Here is a 15,532-nt window from a genome sequence, read left to right as displayed (position 1 = left end):
ACAGTGGGTCTATTGATTCTGGGTGGGAGCAACATAATTCTGAATTAACCTGAATTGATTGAATACAACAGAGAGCCTCGGTATTGGATTAAAATTAGGATTAATACATTAAATGTTAGGTCAGAATGTTAAGTCCCAGCGCTGAAAGACCTACATGAAGTAAGTCAAAGCCCTTACAGAAAGATATTTTAGCCAGCAGATAATTTGTACTTTTAGACCTTAGAAATACATCACTCAAAATCCACTGGCACAAATGAAAATTTCTATGATACAACGTGTTCTATTACAGTTTTGTTTTGTTTTGTTTCTGCTTTGGTTATAACCAATTATTTTGAATGTGTGCCCCTTAAGTTCATTTTATATGTATATATATATAATGACGAGAGAGAGAGAAGCTTTCATCTGACACAGTAATGGTTGTGAGACAGCCTGGCTCATTTTATGTTCCCGCTTTTGTAAAATTATCTCGCCAGAGGCAAAATCTGCTGCTTCGGGCTTTCCAAGTAGACAGCAATTAACTTTCACTGTGCTGTTTTGCAGACGTATGCTTCTGTTAAACCATGAAGGATGCAAACTACCATTTTGAATATGTTTTCCCAACTATGAAATGAATATATTTATATTTAGGAAAATAAGAATAAATCTAAATACCTTGCAGTTTCCTGGAGTCATTATTTTAACAAAAATTTTAAACCCTCTTGATTTTCAAACCGTATTAAAAATATATATATATATCCAAATAGCTCTGCCTACCAAAAAGTGTATGAACATTTGTTGCAAAATATAGGTCCTAGTGCATCTAAGCAAAACAGTTCCCAGATGAGCTGAGGGCAAACTAAAGTATTTGAAAGCAATAAAACTAAATATGAGATTTTGTTGGAGAGTGTATTTTCTTAAATATTGATATTTAACATCACTTTGTTACCTTCCTCTCACTAGTTACCTTCCTCTCACTGCATACATTGTCTTACCTAAAAGAATGATAAGATAAAAGAGTGAAATGACCTTTAACAATTATCTAACACATCAAAAGTACTTTTTCATTTTAAAAATGAGATGCTTATACTTAAATCTTAATAATTTATTAAATACACCTTTTAGTCTTCCTCTTTCTTTTGACCTTCCTCTGTTCTCTTTGCCATGTGATCACCTTAAAATGCAATCAATAAGGGATTTTTTAATAAATTTGAGAAGACTGTTGTCAGCATCTTTCTGTGTAACTTATCAGACTGTCATTTAAAGTACCCCTTATTAGCAATCATAATGGTGGGTCCATGCTGCTTTCATTTAGGCAAGATATATACATTCAGGTCTTCAGATGGACCTAATCTTAAGTAACTTCTGATTTATAGTTTCAGTTTGGGGTTAACCTGCCAAGGGCTCTTTGCCAAGTCTTACAAACTGAAAAAGAGTTTCCATTTCCATTTTCCATTTTGATCCAAGTTTGTTTTCCCAATGCTGCCTCCTGCCTCTATTTCTAGCACCTGCACACTGACCCCTGGTGGCAGAAATCAGACCCCCACAAAATCTCGACCTTCAAATTAAACCTCTTTCTGGCTTTCAGCTGAAAAAGGGTTCAGCTGCCTTTTCCGAACCTCTCTGTATTATTAGTAAAACCCATTGCTCTTGCATCCCATTCTCAGAGTCCTGCTTGGTAATTCAGTTAATTAATCTAACATAAGTTGTTAATGTGAACTTTCATTCCCTTCCCTAGTATTGCAATGTTTTACATCAAAAAAAGGTTTCATACATACCTGGACAGAGGAAAAGCTTTTGAGCAGGGGAACTTTGCAGCCAAATCACATTACAGAGGTCTCCCATTCAACATACTCTCAAGATAGACCTGAACCTGTAGTTGTGTCATAAGAACAAGAGCTTTAGAATCAGACTTCATTTTAATCCTGACTTCTTGGTTTACTAGCACTGTGGTCAGAGAAGTTACTTGTCTTCCTGAATTCTTAATTGGCCTATCTGTAAAACGAGGATAATGATATTTTCCTCTGAAAGGTTGATGAAGGGACTATATAAGCAAAGTACCTAGAAAATAAATTCTCACATAAATGTTTGACATTATTCTTTTCAATGGAAAGATGGGATTGCATAAATCTGACGATCACACTGTTTCAAAAACTAAGTATTCAGGACATGAAAAATATAAAAGAGATAGGGGGACAAAAGGACAAAAATATTTGAGGTCAAGATTATCCACCCAAAATCAGAGTCCTGGAGGTAAGATGTCTGTAGTGTCTACTACACATTTGGAGAACTACAGCATGAAGTACAACATGGTATGTCTGTTTTTCAGTTGTAGTAAGTCTGAAGCTGCTGAGTGTAGCTTCCAAAAGAAGTCTTTTAACACCAAATCATATTTCTAAATAAGCCCAGAGAACAGGCAACTCTGACAAATGCACAAGTGTTCAGAAGATGTTTGTTTACACAGACATCCTCTGACACTGTAAATAAGAAAAAAAAGAATGCACACTCCTTTGCAGCAGTCATAAAAGTTAGAATGGAGTTAGGTAGTGTCTAGACGCCTTTGATGAAAAAGCAGGGATTAGTGGTTGCTGAATTTACTAACACAATTTTCTTTTCTTTTCTCCAATTATTTCTATTTCCAGCCTCACTTTTAGGATTCAGTTACAGCATCTTGCACTGCTTAGTCAGCAGACATGTGCCATTTGGGGATGCCATGATTCCCCTTTTTCAAAATTAAATTTTCAAGCCAGAAGTGTCAAGTTTCATTTCTCATTTAATGTAATTCTATGAGACTTTAGTCAGCATTATAAGACCAAGTCAGGACCCACTGGTCGTCATGTTTCTGGGCATCAAGCATACGAGTCATGCTCAAGGTCTTGCTATTATTTTCCCTTGCACTACCTACTGCAAACTTTTATCAGTTAAGTAAATTAATTGCAATAAAACATTGAGAGATACATGCTAAGATACATCATAAACATACAGCTTAGCTAGAAAGAGTCAATATACACAAATTAACAATAATAAAGCATTAGGGTATAAATTATACCAAAACATCACTGTAACACTTTAAAAACAACTTTTATTTTGTATTGGGGTATAGCTGATTAACAACGTTGTGATGGTTTCAGGTGAACAGCAAAGGGACTCAGCCATACATACACATGTCCATTCTCCCCCAAACGCCCTCCCATCCAGGTTGCCACAAAACACTGAACAGAGTTCCATGTGCTCCACAGTAGGTCCTTGTTGGTTATTCATTTTAAATATAGCAGTGTGTACATGTCCAGGGCTTCCCCAGTGGCTCACCCGTAAAGAACCCGCCTGCAATGCAGGAGATGCAGGAGACGTGGGACTGATCCCTGGGTTGGGATGATCCCCTGGAGGAGGGCATGGCAACCCACTCCAGTATCCTTGCCTGGAGAATCCCATGGACAGAGGAGCCTGACTGACTACAGTCCACTGGGTTGCAAAGAGTCGGACTTGACTGGAGCGACAGCACACACGCACATGCCCATCCCAAACTCCCTAACTATCCCTTCTCCTCATCCTTCCCTCTGCCAGCCATAAGCTGGTTCTTGAAGTCTGTGAGTCTACTTCTGTTTTGTAACTAAGTTCATTTGTATCATTTGTTTTTAGATTTCACATATAAGGGATGTCACAGGATATTTCTCCTTCTCTGTCTGACTTCACTGTAACACTTTTTAATCATTAAATGTTCCTTAAGAAAATAATCTGGGGACTTCCCTGGTGGTCCATTGGTTAAGACTTGGTGCTACCAATGCAGGAGGATGGAGTTCGATCCCTGGTCAGGAAACTAGATTCCACATGCCACAGCTAACATCCAGTGCAGCCAAATACATTAATTAATTAATTTTTTAAAAAAAGAAAGAAAGAATAGAATCTGTACCAAAGGCTACACTGGGAGATATTTTCTCTTCCTGTGTTTATTTCACCTCATGTTGAATTCCCAACAGATCAGGATTTAATAATAGCATCCAAAAAAAAAAAATAATAATAATAGCATCCATCATAGGTGGCCATGCATTTGCAATTTTCTCCAGTATCGGAAAAGTTCTTTTTATTACAAGACAGGCTTAATTATAAGACTGCCTGAAGACACAGACCCAGGGGACAATTCTATAGAGAGATTTCTATGTATCTGCTTGAATGCCAGGGGGATGGAATACAAAGGGACAACCTAATCCCTTTCTTCTGAAGCTCATGCTAAGTGAACATTCTGATCTCTTCTCTCCTCAAACTCTTCCTTACTTGCTGCAGCTAACTGGTCATCCCCTCACAGAGAAGTGACTTCTGGGAAGAGATGGAACTGTTGCTGAGAGAAAACAAATTCCTCCTTCAGCCTGAGCTGTTACAGGATGTAAACTGAGACTACGGGGAACAGAGATCATAAACAGAGACGAGGCGTGGTCTTCGTAGAGATCTGTAGCCGTGGTGAATTTTCCCTGCCTGGAGTAAGAACTAAAAACTCAGACCCCAAGCTCTCATTTCCTCTTTTTTCCTGGGTACTTTTTCCTCTTATAATTTTATATCCTTAATATTCTAGAAGAGATTATTTGTTCTTTTTTTGACTCAGAGTTTTCCCATGTTCAGTAAATTCTTTGTTCTCTAGAACAACCTCATTGTTTTTCTCTTAGGCTAGATGATTCTATTTTACACTGTTTACTAGGATACCATCTGCTTATAAGGGTGGATTTATTCTCCTTTTAATAATTCTGTTACAGCTTTTTCTTCAGATGAAAATCTGGTCTCAGTGTAACTTTCTAAGATGAAATATACCTATTTGAGGGTGAAATAATTCTCTCATTCTCTGAGAAGTACAAGTTTCCTGATGTATACATTGAAGATGAATATTCTGCACAAAAACTCAAAAAAATGTTGGTTTTATGAATTATGCAAAGTTTGGACAATTATGAAACATTTACTCTTTTCAGAAAATACTCAGAAGTAATTAAAAGTACCAATGTGTACCAAAAGATAAGAAAGTTAACCAGAATGCAACTTTACTAAAAATATTTTTCCTACCAAAGGAAAAATAAAAATCTGAAAGCAGCATTTACTATAGTAACAAAATTATCAAGTTTTAAAATCAGACTTTAACTTAAAATGCCATTTCTGTAGTTCTTGATATCTGAATATTTTCATCAGTCTTTATCAGGAAATATGGTACCCAAATCTCCAAGGTCCTAGCCCAGGATTTTAACAATGCAGCTTCACTTAGAAATTTTTTCTTCAAGGTCTGTTAATCACATGGTAAAGACAAAAAAAAGCAGATTTTGGTAAAGAAAGACCTATAAACATTCATTGCTGTTCAAAAGAAAAAAATCTTTTGGCAGTTGGTGACATTATTAAAATGTAAATACTAAAATTTGATTTTGATATCACTTTGTATTCAGCCAAAAAGTGACTTCAAAAAAATTGTCCCAGTTTTCCCTTAATATTTGAATCAAAATATATGTTAATTAAAATGAAATCCATACACTCCTAGTCTATTCCTCCTAATTTTTCAACATTTTTTCTTTGGAAGATCATCAGGCAGCCAAAAAGCCTTAATCCATTACCAGATTTGGTCATTTAATTATTAAATTGTAATTGGCCAATAATTATTAAATCATAAGTTTGGAAAATTGACACCTGTAGATTTTAAACACTTTAATGAATGAATAAACTAATGAGTGAATAAGTAGGGGACAATTCAAAACCATCCAGATAATACTTAAAGAAGGTTCCTAAATTCTATAATGGTATGGACCTAACAGAATTAGAAGATATTAAGAAGAAGTGGCAAGAATACACAGAACAACTATACAAAAAAGATCTTCATGACCCAGATAATCACAATGGTGTGATCACTCAGCTAGAGCCAGACAGTCTGGAGTATGAAGTCAAGTGGGCCTTAGAAAGCATCACTACAAACAAAGCTAGTGGAGGTGATGGAATTCAAGCTGAGCTATTTCAAATCCTATAAGATGATGCTGTAAAAGTGCTGCATTCAATATGCCAGCAAATTTGGAAAACTCAGCAGTAGCCACAGGACTAGAAAAGGTCAGTTTTCATTCAAATCCCAAAGAAAGGCAATGCCAAAGAATGCTCAAACTACCACAAAATTGCACTCACAATTAGCAAAGTAATGCTCAAAATTCTCCATGCCAGGCTTCAACAGTACATGAACTGTGAACTTCCAGATGTTCAAGTTGGACTTAGAAAAGGCAGAGGAACCAGAGATCATATTGCCAACATTTGTTGGATCATCAAAAAAGCAAGAGCGTTCCAGAAAAAACATCTTCTTCTGCTTTATTGACTACGCCAAAGCCTTTGACTGTGTGGATCACAACAAATTGTGGAAAATTCTTCAAGAAATGGGATTACCAGACCACCTTACCTGCCTCCTGAGAAATCTGTATGCAGGTCAAGAAGCAACCGTTAGAACTGGACATGGAACAACAGCCTGGTTCCAAACTGGGAAAGGAGTACGTCAAGGCTATATATTGTCTTATTTAACTTATATGCAAAGTATATCACATGAAATTCTGGGCGGGATATAGCACAAGCTGGAATCAAGATTGCTGGGAGAAATATCAATAACCTCAGACACACAGATGACACCACCCTTATGGCAAAAAGCAAAGAACTAAAGAGCCTCTTGATGAAAATGAAAAAGGAGAGTGAAAAAGTTGGCTTAAAGCTCAACATTCAGCAAACTAAGATCATGGCATCCAGTCCCATCACTTCATGGCAAATAGATGGGGAAACAATGGAAACATGACAGATTTTATTTTGGGGGGCTCCAAAATCACTGCAGATGGTGATTGCAGCCATGAAATTAAAAGACACTTGCTCCTTAGAAGAAAAGTTATGACCAACCTAGACAGCATATTAAAAAGCAGGATCATTACTTTGCCAACAAAGGTCTGTCTAGTCAAAACTTCAGTTTTTCCAGTAGTCATGTATGGATGTGAGAGTTGGACTATAAAGAAAGCTGAGCACCGAAGAATTGATGCTTTTGAATTGTGGTGTTGGAGAAGACTCTTTTTTTTTTTTTCATTTATTTTTATTAGTTGGAGGCTAATTACTTTACAATATTGTAGTGGTTTTTGCCATACACTGACATGAATCAGCCATGGATTTACATGTGTTCCCCATCCTGATCCCCCCTCCCGCCTCCCTCCCCATCCCATCCCTCTGGGTCTTCCCAGTGCACCAGCCCTGAGCACTTGTCTCATGCATCCAACCTAGGCTGGTGATCTGTTTCACCCTTGATAGTATACTTGTTTCAATGCTATTCTCTCAGAACATCCCACACTCGCCTTCTCCCACAGAGTCCAAAAGTCTGTTCTGTACATCTGTGTCTCTTTTTCTTTTTTGCATATAGGGTTATCATTACCATCTTTTTAAATTCCATATATATGCATTAGTATACTGTATTGGTGTTTATCTTTCTGGCTTACTTCACTCTGTATAATGGGCTCCAGTTTCATCCACCTCATTAGAACTGATTCAAAGAGAAGACTCTTGAGAGTCCCTTGGACTACAAGAAGATCCAACCAGTCCATCCTAAAGGAGATCAGTCCTGAATATTCATTGGAAGGACTGATGTTGAAGCTGAAACTCCAATACTTTGGCCACCTGATGCTAAGAACTGACTCATTTGAAAAGACCCTGTTCCTGGGAATGATTGAAGGCAGGAGGAGAAGGGGACGACAGAGGATGAGATGATTGGATGGCATCACCAGCTCAATGGAGTTTGAGAAAGCTCTGGGAGTTTGTGATGGACAGGGAAGCCTGGAGTGCTGCAGTCCATGGGGTCGCAAAGAGTTGGACATGACTAAGTGACTGAACTGAACTAAACTCTATCAGTAAGTAATGACTGAAAATTTTATACATGCTCTACACCCTAAACTAATACAGTGCTGTTATGACAATTTCATCTCAATAAAAATGGGGGAAAAAAGGAAAATGTTAGCCCAGTGCCAAAGAAAACCTCTCCTTCCTTCAAGTATTAATTTGGCCAATATAAATACAATTTTCATACATTTTCTAGGCTCTATTATAAATTCCCATATGCTCTATATAAGCCATTTTTGAAATGTAAATCTCTCCAAACTTTGCAATAATGCACATATTTACTAAAAGTATGGAAAATATTGGCAAAATGAAACTTCCCATTTAAAATGAGAATATGAGAGAAAAGCTGCTAAGACTTATAAGCTGGCCACAGGATGTGAATCTAGACCTCCAACAACAGCTACCATCTGCTAAGAGCTTATAATGTGCCAGGCACTTTGCTCTGTGCGCCATATACATTATTTTGTTTAATCCTAACGAAAACCCTAAGAGGTCAGTAATACTTCTATGTCCATTTTGCAGATTTGAAAACTTAAGTTTAGGCATATTGAGTAGCCAATCCTATGTTTCACAGTTGGTGAGGGGAGCTCTGGTTTAAACCTCAGGATTTTGAGTGTCCACAGCTGGCAGCCTTAAGTATCCTTAAACGAAACTGCAGTGGGGAAGACGATGAAAGTCACAGAATACAGCTGCCACTGCAACAAGCGGTCAGTCCCCACTTGTGGGATTTTCCCAACTCTCTCTGCCACTTGTACTATTGCTCTCTCCTCTGCCTGTCGGCTGTTTTTAGGTTACCAAGGAAGGTAAGTAAGAGATTAATGTCAAGGCTCCTGTAAAACATAATGCCATAAAGGGACTCTAATCTGAATCCAGATTTTATCCAGGCAGATCATAGAAAATGTTCCCAGGGAACCACAAAAGTCAAATACAGTTATCAACTATGATCACTTTTTAACTAGCTGCAAGGTGATGTGTTTCTAGGATACAAGGAAGCATCTAGTGTCTCTATTACCCTAGGGCTAGACTGATTACACCATTACAGCAATAGCTTGCTGAAGACACTTTCTTAACTTACACAGAAACTAGGCAAAGTCATAGGTAAAAACAGAATGGCTCAAGAAGCGCTTTACCCAAATGAAAAAAGCAAAACCCTTTTCAATGACAGAAATTATGATTTAAGAGCACCAGGTGTATGGCTTCTTTTCTAGGTAGCAGTTAGAGAGTTTGGGAGACAACATCATTACTTTCTCAGTGGATACAATGACTGTGATTTCCAGTCCACAACTTGTATGGTTTCATTTCTCCAGGCTGACCCCCAAGAAAAACAAAGTGAATATCTAATAATCATGAACTGAATGTAGCTCAATTATAGAACAAACGCATCTACTGGTTTTGTGGTTAGACAGACAGTTTATCAAAGGGAGATTCATACCTGAATCCAGAGAGAGTGATGACTAGCTTTCCACAGGGGTAGCATTTGGAATTACTCCAGAGACTTGTATAAGAAGAACGTAGAAGTTTTAAGGCCATTATCAATCAGAACCACATCCACATCTAGTTTTGAGATTGGAGGAGACACTCAATTTCCAAGAAACTCAGTTCTTTCACTTGGGGTTTCTAAGCAGTAAACCTCCCTCATCAGACTGACTTGGCCACAAATTCCAGCTCGGATTTAGTACTCTGTTTTCTTAAGGAAGTGTATTCCCCTCTTCAGGTGCTCTGTCTCTCTTCACTTGCTCTGGAGTAATTGTGTTTGCTTTCAGTTTTGTTGACAGGATAAACCTGCTCAGGACCAAACTCACAGCCAAACTCAGAAGCTTGCCTCAGACCATCTCATATCTGGAGATGACCTTCATTTTCTTCTCTCTAGATACAAATCCTGCGTGCATGCATGCTAAGTCACTTCAGTCGTGCCCGAATATTTGCAATACCATAAACTGCAGCCCGCCAGGCTCTCCTGTCCATGGGATTCTCCAGGCAAGAATACTGGAGCGGGTTGTCGTGTCTTCCTCCAGGGGATCTTCCTAACCCAGCGATCAAACTCCCACCTCTTACATCTCTTGCATTGGCAGGCAGGTTCTTAACCACTAGCACCACCCAGGAAGCCCCAGATACAAACCCAACATATCCCTAAAAACAGCTCAAGTCCCCTTTTTTTTATCGAAACTCTCTCTGATAATTCTCACGTGAAGTGTTTGCTTCTTCCCATGACCAACCTCCATAGCATTCATGTGGCATCATCATGCATTTCCTGGCACAATTAATAATTTTTAAGTCTAAACATCATAATTTTACTTAAATAATTACTTTTTCTCACTGAATTAATTAACAGACAACAAAATCAATCAAAATCCTCCCCAAATTGCACCTGCTTCAGCAACTTCCACACAGTATCTGCTCAGTAGTCAGAATCTGAGTTCTCTGTAGAAGACAGCTCTTTGTGCTATAGAGACTGGGCTTGGGTTGACACTCTTTAAACTGCAGCTTGAAGAATCCAGATAAATGATGAAATCTCAGTCCAGCTGCTCAGAGTTAATCCAGGGGCGTTGGAAGGGCTCTAGGGAGCTGGGTTAAGACTAGTTACTCCTCTCCCCTATTAGGATGTTTCATAGATTGTTATGAATTGTTTTTCTTTCCCATAAGGAAAACTACTTTTACAAAATAGATTTATGTGTACCATCTTTGGGGCTTCCCAGGTGGCACTCATGGTAAAGACTCCACCTGTCAATGCAGGAGACGTAAGAGAAGCAAGTTTGATCCCTGGGTCAGGAGAATTTGCTGGACAAGGGCATGGCTGCCCACTCCAGTATTCTTGCCTGGAGAATCCCAGGGACAGAGGAGCCTGGAGGTCTACAGTCCATAGGGTAGCAAAGAGTCTGACATGACTAAAGTGACTTAGCGTGCATGCACATACAATCTTTGGTATCTTTTTTCCCTGAATCAAGATCTGCTGCCACTGGGGCTTTCTCTAACTATAGTTAACTCCAGATCCCGGACTTGTCTTTAGGTTGGACTTGGGCAACATGTTGAAATTAGAAAATAATAAAGCTGATGGTTGCTCAAAAAGTTAAACATAGATTTACCATATGACTCAACATTTCCACACATGTATATGTTTCCAAAATTAAAAACAAGCATGCAACTACTTGTGCACAAATGTTCATAATAGCACTGTTCACAGTAACCCATATATCCACCAATGGATACTGAATAAATAAAATGTATTAGGTACCTAAGATGGAATATTGCATGCCAAGTCACTTCAGCCATGTCCAACTCTTTAGGACCCCATGCGCTGTAGCCCACTAGGCTCCCCTGTCCATGGGACTCCCCAAGGAAAAGTACTGGGGTGGGTTGCCATGCCCTCTTCCAGGGGATCTTCCCAACCCAGGGGTCAAACTCCTATCTCTTGCAACTCCTGCACTGGCAAGTGAGTTCTTTATCACCAGCACCACCTGGGAAGCCCAAGGTGGAATATTACTTAGCCTTGAAAAGGGATGAAACTTTTTATGATAGGTGCTATAACCTCAAAAGTATTATATTAAGTCAAAGGTGTCCCCACAAAAGGTCAAAAGGTCACATACTGCATAATCCCATTTGTACGAAATATCCAGAACAGGTAAATACGTAAAGATGAGAAGATTGGTAGCTGTCAAAGGCTGACAGGAAGAGCATAAGCAATGATTGCTTAACAGGTAAAAAGTTTTATTTTGAGCTGATGAAAAATGGTTTAGAATTAGACAGAGGTGGTGGTTGCACATTGTGAAGGTATGGAATGCTATTGAATTGTACACATTAAAGTGGTTACTGCTATGTTGAATGGATTTCAGGTCAATAATAAAATAACTGTTGGGAGATTGGGATCAACATATAAACACTACTACATATAAAATAGGTAACTCATGAGAACCTACTGTATAGAGTTCCCTGTATAGCACAGGAAACTCTATATTCAGTGCTCTGTGGTGACCAAATGGAAAGGAAGTCCTAAAAAGAGGGGACATACATCTATGTATAGCTGATGCACTTTTCTGTATAGCAAAAGCTAACATTAGTTAGCTTTTAGTAAACTATTAGTAAAGCAACTATAGTCCAATAAAAAATAAATGTTTAAATAATTAAAAATCTATAATAGTAACAAAGCTTGTCTGGCACCTACAGCTCCTGTTGCCCAAGATGCTATAGTAGGAGGGAGAAGGAAAGCCTCACTTAAGCAGGGGAAGCTTTTAGGAGACACTATATTGGAGCCAAGACCTGAAAGACAACTAGGATTTAAACCAACTAGGGAAGGTAGAAATAGAAGGGGGAAAGAGAAAAACAATCCAGGGAGATATTATCTATATGATGATTTAACAATATAACACTGACATAAACTATTTCTCCTCTCCCATAAAATCAAATGAACAAATGTGTTTTCATCATCTGCTATTTGTGGGGAGCCATGCTAGGTGCTGGGAGAAACAGACCAACAAAAGGCATAGTCTGACAAGAGAAATAAAACCAGCATTTATTGAGCAGCTCCAATATGATGGATATTTTACATGTGCATGTGTGCTCAGTTGCTCCAGCTGTATCCAACTCTTTGTGACCCCATGAACTGTAGCCCACCAGGCTCCTCTGTCCATGGGATTCTCCAGGCAAGAACACTGGAGTGAGTAGCCATTTCCTCCTCCTGGGGACCTTCATGACCCAGGGTTCAAACCCACGTCTCCTGTGTCTCCTACATTGCAGGCAGATTCTTGACCACTGAGCCACTGGGGAAGCCCACGTTTTACATGTATTATCTCAATTAATCCTTTAAACAGATCAAAGCAATGAGTGTGATTAATCCTGTTAACTTGCCCAACATTGCACAGCTTCTAAATGGCAAAGACAAGATTTCATCCAAGTGTGCCTGACTGCAGAGTCCACCTTCTTGCCGCTACAGCAGGACATAATTAGAGTGGCTGGAAGCTAAGTAACTTGTTAAGACATCAGTGGATAGACATCACAAAGTTGAACACAATGCTCCCTCCAGGTTGATGGACCTGGAAAAAAAAACTGGGGTCAGATCTGGAGAGAAATAAGTGGCCCAGATCCCAGAACCAGAAAGTGGAGGCAACAAGGAAAAGACTTGGACATGAACTGTCCCTGAAACTTCCCCAATCACCATTGTACTGAGTGGAGGGAGCCTCTTCTCTGCACTGGTCCTTACCCCATCAGAGCGCTCCACAAATTCAATGCTTGGTTTTATATTTTTATTCATGTCTCAGTTCTACCACTTAATAGCTTTGAATAAATTACAGAAAGGTGTAACTCTCTGTGTCTTGGTTTACACATCTGAAAAACTAGAATAATAGTAAAAAAAAAATCTGGATTAAATGAATACATATAATACAAAGGGCTTACATGTCAACAACACACAAGTGCTCAACAAATACTGTTTTTGTTTTGGATGTTGTTGTTGTATTACTATTTCCTTGCCAAGAATTCCCAGCTTCTCCAAAGCATGGACCATGTCTTTTTTCTTAATCTGCAGCCTCTAAAACAGATGTTGGAGCATAGCAAACAGCAAGTTCTGAGTCAAGGTAGTGGTGAACCTAGCACTATATTGGCTAGGGAGATTTTCAGGACCTCAGCATCCCCTAAAATCTCACTCTTCTGTTGTAAACAAAACTGTAAAATAGACTGTCAGTTACCAAATATTTATTGAACACCTACGATCCGGAGGGTCCAGCACTAGGAATACAGGGCTTTCTAAATTGCCAGGATTACATTTAGTCCATGTGGTTGATTTATCATTCAGTTTAGACGGGGAAATAAATAAGAATACAAACACTTGCACAGCCTCAAGAGAAATACCTGTGCAGTGTCAAAGTTCTGGCTGTCGTTACAAAGAAAACATTGCTACTCATGTACAAAACAAACTATGATCCATTAACTCAGCACAGAAGTCCTTCCTGGCTCCATGAAAGCTGGCACCCAAGCAAGCTTTGCAGTTACACTGCCAAGAAATACCTGGCCAATACATTTGAACGTCCTTCCTTGCTTTCTCTCAGACATATTTCAGTAATTGCCTGTCTGCAGGTACAAGATGCTTACAGGAAGTGATTAATCTTTCATGAGACTATTCTACTATTCCTTAATGCAGTATAATAAAAGCTCAAAGGGACAGCCACAGTCATGTCAGTGCATGCTTTAAGGAAAGGAAGTTTTAATGGGCGGTAAATCTGATCACATGATAGCGGTCAATGATGAAATCTCTTTTTTGAAAGAAAGCAACCCAAAAGGGCAAATCTACTCCCTGGGGCAGGGGGGAAGCCCACCTCTAAACCTAAAACCTCTTTTTTTCTGGTCGGAGGCCAGATGGGATCCTTGGACATCATGAAACACTACAACTGGAAGCTGAATGGTTTGTCTACACCCAGCCCCCCACACATAGACACTGGAGATGAGAAAGGCTCTTGTTTGCTGTCTGAAGCAGGTGTGGTTGGACTAAATGGAGAGAAGATGTCCAGCTGGAAAAACCCATCAACCAGCTGCCCAGGCCCGTCTGCTTAGATAAATACCACCTGTTACTAAACAGCCAGAGAAAAATTAGTCCTGTGCTAGGAACCTGCCACTTCTCTGCCTATTATGCTGAGGCTTTTGTGTCTTTTCAATATCCCAAATCCCATGAGTGTCTCAGAGCGATGGTCATATTTGCTGTGCTTAATTCTATTCTGGACAATGACAGATGATTTTGGAGCTGTAGATTAAAGTATTTTCTGGGGGCCAAGAGCACATATGTGAGAGAATAATAAATAACACCTATAAGAAGAGGTCAGTGACTCAAAGGCACTTTTTAACTTGAGCACCTCACTGGTCTGTGGAGTCTGGCCTGCTTGAAGAACGGGGCATGGCCCCATCTCCCAAACCCTGTGCCCTTTTCCTCACTGCTCCTCGGCTGAACCAGTCTTCTCCTGAGCACTGAGTTTGATTAAATACACACATGCACATGCCAGTGGTAAAGAATCCACCTGCCAAACGGGAGATGCAGGTTTGATCCCTGATCTGGGAAGATCCCCTGGAGAAGGACATGGCAACCCACTCCAGTATTCTTGCCTGGAAAATCTCATGGACAGAGGAGCCTGGCAGGCTACAGTCCATGGGGGTCAAAGAGTTGGACAAGACTTAGCAACTAACAGCTACAAAATACACACTCACATACAGACACTCCTTTGTTCATGCTATTCCCATAACAGTAATGTCCTCTCCTGAACTTTCCAAATCCCACTCTTTAAGACTCAAAATCCTGCTGCCTCTCCTGGAGTCTTCCCCAAAAATGTTAGCTGAAAATGACTTTCTCTGAAATGCTACTACACTGAGAGTCCACAAAGTACATTTGGTCACTTTGAATTGTTCCCAAGTAAATCTCATCTACCCAATGAAGGGAGGATAAAATTCATCCCTCTGAAGCTTAGCCCACCATCCAACACAAAGTTAGGCATCTGGCACCTCAAGAGATGTACCTCAACTGAAACTCCGAGGAGGCAATTCTTACTATAGTGTTCATATTCATTACCAAAACCATACATTCATGGTTCTTGAGAAAACTGCACAGTTCCTTCAACATCAAACAGATTAGAACAAACTAACTTATTATTCTAGACTGACTATTTTTTAGGCTTCAAAAACTTGGCGGACTCTGAGAATCATCTGGGGACTTTAT

Source organism: Cervus canadensis, chromosome 12 (genome assembly GCF_019320065.1).
Source record: "Cervus canadensis isolate Bull #8, Minnesota chromosome 12, ASM1932006v1, whole genome shotgun sequence".
In the NCBI taxonomy this organism is placed as follows: Eukaryota; Metazoa; Chordata; class Mammalia; order Artiodactyla; family Cervidae; genus Cervus; species Cervus canadensis.
Note: the sequence above shows the minus strand (reverse complement) of the source record.